Here is a 5,195-nt window from a genome sequence, read left to right as displayed (position 1 = left end):
TCACCTAAGCAACCTATGATGCAATTTACATAAGTATAACATTTGTGACATTACTGTCATCTACAGAATATGGAACTTTATTCATATATACATTATTATTACTCTCTGCAAATGTTTATTCTCAGATTTGTTATTATTAACAATTTACCATACATTTCTTACATCTGGACTGTTCATGGTACTGTGTGCACATCGGTCATTTTATAATATTTGCACTGTTATCAGGGTTTTCCAGTAAATTCTACCATTATTAAAGGAGTTTTCCAGGCATTTAACGCCTTTCAGTATTGATGACCTATCCTCAGAATAGATCATCAGTAGTTGATCAGTAGGGGTCCGCCATTTAGGACCCATGGTGATTACCTGACCTCAACACCTGCACTCACTGCAGTAGGCTGGATGTTGGCAGCTCCGTCCATATTGAAGTCGGAACGGGAAGTGCAGTAGAAGGTTTCAGTCCCATTGAGATCAATGGTAGCCATACCTCCCATAGCATTTCTTACTCTGAACCTAATGTGGACAGAGCTGTCTACATCCAACCCACTGCAGTGAGTGCGGGTGTTGAGATCAGGTGATTACCAGGATTCAATCAACTATTGATGATCTATTGTGAGGATATGAATCAGTACTGAAAGAGATTAAGTGTCTGGAATACCCCTTTAATATCTCTTTCTATGGTTGGAGTTTTTATTCACCCTCATAGTATTTGATTAAAGAAGAACTACAAGAAGACTTTTATAAAAGAATTTAAAGGACCTTTCACACAGGATGGAGTATTCTGCAACAGCATTGTGGAATATATGTTCTCCTGCTGAATATTTAGCCCCAATCCGGCTAACTGCAGATTTTGATGCAGAATTTTGGGATGGCATAGTCCGCAATGCTGTCACGGATTATTCCATCTTATATGAAAGGCCCCTTAATATGCTTAAAGAGTTAGTTTAAATATGACAGATTTTTTGTAGAAATTTCTGAAATCCTTCCAATGCATAAGAGTAGGAATGTATTTGCAGCATGCACATGTCCATGGAATTCTCAAGCCTCATTCAAAAGAACGGGATAGTCAGAAATTTATGCAAGAAATCCGCCATGTGTGAATTTACTGTTAACACAAAAGCATTATAGGATATGTTTACATGGTGAATTTTGGGGCAGATTTTATAACGGGATCCACCCCAAAATCCTTGCCAAAACCTGTATATATATTACTCATTCCATTAATTTGAATAGGAAATCCACATTGTTGTCTTCAAGGCACAGATGTCTCCATTTGTGGATTTCAATTAAATTTATATGTGGATCCATGGCTTACAGAGGGGCAAATATGTGGCAGAAATACATGGCGCAAATTTCTGCCATGATTTCAGATGCTGAATCCACATGAAAAAATCTGACGCAGATTCTACTGTGTGAATTTTAAATATCTGGGGTTTGGTGCCTTGTTAGCCAGTAGAGCAAAGTGTGATTGTTCTCAGTGAGAGAAACCAAGTAATCTTGCAGATATGATACCATTAAAAGATATCATATCTACAAGATTACTTGCTTTCTCTCACTGAGAACAATCACACTTTTAAATATCTTACATGCTGAGTCATGTTAATTAAAGGCTCAAACCCAAATCTCTGTGGTACATAAAGATTTTGATGAGAGCATTAAAGCCCTATTATATTGGCCCATTAATTGGGTATGAATGTTCCTCCCATTCATTTGCCTGATCATCAAGCTGTGTAAAAAGCCCAATGATCAGCTGATAAACAAGTGAATGCTCCTTTGTTAGGTGATCGTCGATCTTCACCTTTGTACTCAGCTATGTCTGTCATCACCATTGAAATGAGTGGAGTGGCGGCAGGCAATGCGCGGCCAGCGTTTCATTCAATGTGACATTACAGCGATTGGGAGAAGCAACCCTGTAGTGAGAAATAGGGAGGACATGTGTCACCCGTTCTCTGGATCGGTAAAGGTCCCAGCGGTCGGACCACCACTGATCTATTGGCTTTCAGCTGAAAACTTGAAGAAACTCTGGAATACCCATTTAGGGGATTAAATCTGCATATTTATGTTTGATTAATTTGGCCTTAATATTTGTAGCATCTATTTAATTGTAAGTGCTATGAAATGAAGCAAAGTATCAGTTGTTTGTTAAAATGGTTTACCAACCATTATTTACCATCTTGGTAAATAATCAGTGCGACAATGTTGATTGAGATTGAAACTGAATAACTGTTTGACAATTTGGTTAATCACATCAATTTATAGTTTGCAATGACAAAAACAGTTCCACGCATAGCCAGCTCTATTCTGGAATTAGCATGATTCAGTCAGTGTCAACTAGTAACCTAAATTACCAAGTGATTACAAACTTTCCCTTACCATGAAGTATCAGTGTTTGATAGGAGTATAAATAACATGAGAAAGCATGACCATATAGGTAAATATAGGCAGCCAGCCAGAGTCACTTCTAGTAGCTTATCAATGCAAATAAGATAATAGCCCTAAAATAGTGCTTTGTCTTTTCTCCATTCTTTTGATCACCAGTTTTTATGTGCTTCTATCTTGTGCTTTGTAAGGCTCCTTTTACTAGACAAATGGCCCGTAGCAAGCACTAATCAATGATATAGAAAGTCAATCAGTGCTTGTTTTCATTGTTATTAGAGATGAGCGAGCATACTCGCTAAGGACAAATACTAAGCGAGTATTGTCCTTTTCGAGTACCTCCCGCTCGTGAGAAAAGATTCAGGTGCCGGCGGGGGAGAGCGGGGGGAACGGGGGGAGATTTCTCCCTCCTGCTCCCTCCCACAACACACCACTCACCCCTGCCGGCACCCAAATCTTTTCTCACGAGCAGGCAGGTACTTGAAAAGGATACTACTCGCTTGAGTATTTGTCCTTAGCGAGTATGCTCGCTCATCTCTAATTGTTATGTTGCAACAATCATGAGGGGGCAAAGGGGGTGTCATACGAACAATTATTCATGTGATCATTTGTTTCCCCCTCCTCATATCCACTTTCTGTTGGCAGCACATTACCTGTTTACATGATGGGATGTGCTGCTGGCAAACAATATTTTTATGCCTGCATAAAAGATGTGATTAATAACAAATGATAGAGAACAAATGTTTGTAGAAATGATCATTTGAGAGATTATTGTTGCCCCAAGTCAAAGGCTTTTATGATATCAGAGGGGAATTCTCATTCAGCATTTCATGGCTGACTTGAGAAACTCACGGCTGTTGCCCAATTACCTCCAGCCTTGGTAACACCCAATCAGATGGTTTGGAAACAGCTGCAGGACTCATTTCTCAGCCATGAAATGTTGTAATTGGGGCAATCCCTCTAATTAAGATTGTCCTTTAGGTCCCATTCACACAGGCGTCGCTTTCACGCATAATAGGCGCATGAAAATAATTGCTTCTAAGAGAACCAGTGGTTTCCTATAGAAGCGTTCAGATGAAGGAATTTTAGACATGCAAAAAACTCACACTTACAAAAGTTAGGACATGCGACTGCAATGCTCGCATCTAAGGTCTGTGGTGCGTGAAAAAATAGGACCTGACCTATCTTTGGTGCGTGATGTGCAGGAGTCTCCATAGACATCTATGGGTGCTGGAGTGTAGCTCTGTCCAACGCTTCGAAAAGAAGATTAGAAGTCATTAGGAGGATTCCAGTGGCGCCGCTACACCCAGAAGCACATTTTAAATGTCCCACTATAAACTTCTGTTAGTCCCCACAGGCATAAGGAGAAGCCCCGAGGGTTCTGTTCATCTTTCCAGGGGTTCCCTTAATTCCCACGGGGACTAACAGGAGTTCACAGTGGGACATTTGAAATTGTGCTTCTGGGCAGCCGGTTTCAATGCCCTACTGTAAGCAGTGGGAAATTCCCCCAGCCCTGCTGCTAAGCAATTCCCCAGCAGTGAGAGGAAATAGGGGACTCCCTCCACCACTCTCCCCAAGGGATTTCCCCGTAGTGGGGTGAGAGAGTGGCAGAGTTACAGGGCTTCCCGGAGAGCGTTTGAGTTGATGGTGGGGCTAGAGGAATCCACCCTCTAGCACTGTCCCTCTAGGCCCATCCCCTCTCTCTTTGCTATTTGGAATCCCTGTGAGAAGCCCTATAGACCCGCCCCCTCTCTCTGGCCCCACTCACTCTCTCTATGCTATGGGGATATACCTCGGGAATCCCAAGAACAGGGAGAGAGAGAGAGCAGGGCTATGGGGGATTAACCCATAGCAGGGAAAGAAAGAGCAGGGGTGTGGGTTAAGCCCTTATAGCCCCGTTCTCTCTATCCCTGCTATGGGGAAATCCCAAAGCCCTGTGGGGCTTCATCTCTCTGGGTTCCTTCACACTGGTGAGAGCGATATCAGGCCATGATTCACAGCCTGATATCGCCCTTGCCATCCTTCTGAAAACCCCTGGCTGTGAGGCGTTTTCACATGCAAACAGTCTCACATCCCTGCAGGGGTTCCCTTCATTCCCGCTGCAACTGTCACAGCTGCGGCAGGAGATCGCGATGTTCTCTCACTGTTTTCAATGGGTCCGGCGCTGCTGCCGTTGGCCCCGTTGAGAACATGTGGAAACCCCTGGGTGTGACAGTTTTGCATCCCTATGAAGCTGAAGGAATCCCCTGTCACAGCTGTCTCAGCTGTGGCAAAGGATCACGATCTTCTGGAGCAGCTGCGCTTTTTTAACCCTTTGCAATCCAATTTTGGATTCAGGGTTTTCTAGGGGGCTTTTTCTTTCTGCCATTATACAATGGCGCCATCTGCTGGCTAGAGCCCGTACTGCAGTATGTGACATGATGGAGAGGCCACCAACAACAGAGCGGCCAGTAATCTACAGTAAGAATACCCTGCCGGACCTCTTCCGACATCGGAGCTGTACAGCCTTCAATCAGAATGTCTTTAGACGGCAGACAGTGGATTGGAAAGGGTTAAGCAACGCATCGCTCCCGTGAATAGGCGATTTTTCACGCGCATGACGTTCGGATCTTCTGCGTGGGAAAAATTGCTTGTTCATGCGATCTTTAGTGCAGTTTAGGAGCAATTCTTTTTGGACACATATACTGCATTAAAACCATGCTCATGTGAACGAGGCCTTACATAAAGCTAATGTAGCAGCGCTAACGCATCTCATGCTTGCACCCTACTGACATAATGAGGTGCGACTACACTACTTGCTGAATGAATGCAGAAATGTTGCA

The sequence above is a fragment of the Eleutherodactylus coqui genome, chromosome 2 (assembly GCF_035609145.1).
Source record: "Eleutherodactylus coqui strain aEleCoq1 chromosome 2, aEleCoq1.hap1, whole genome shotgun sequence".
Taxonomy (NCBI): domain Eukaryota; kingdom Metazoa; phylum Chordata; class Amphibia; order Anura; family Eleutherodactylidae; genus Eleutherodactylus; species Eleutherodactylus coqui.
Note: the sequence above shows the minus strand (reverse complement) of the source record.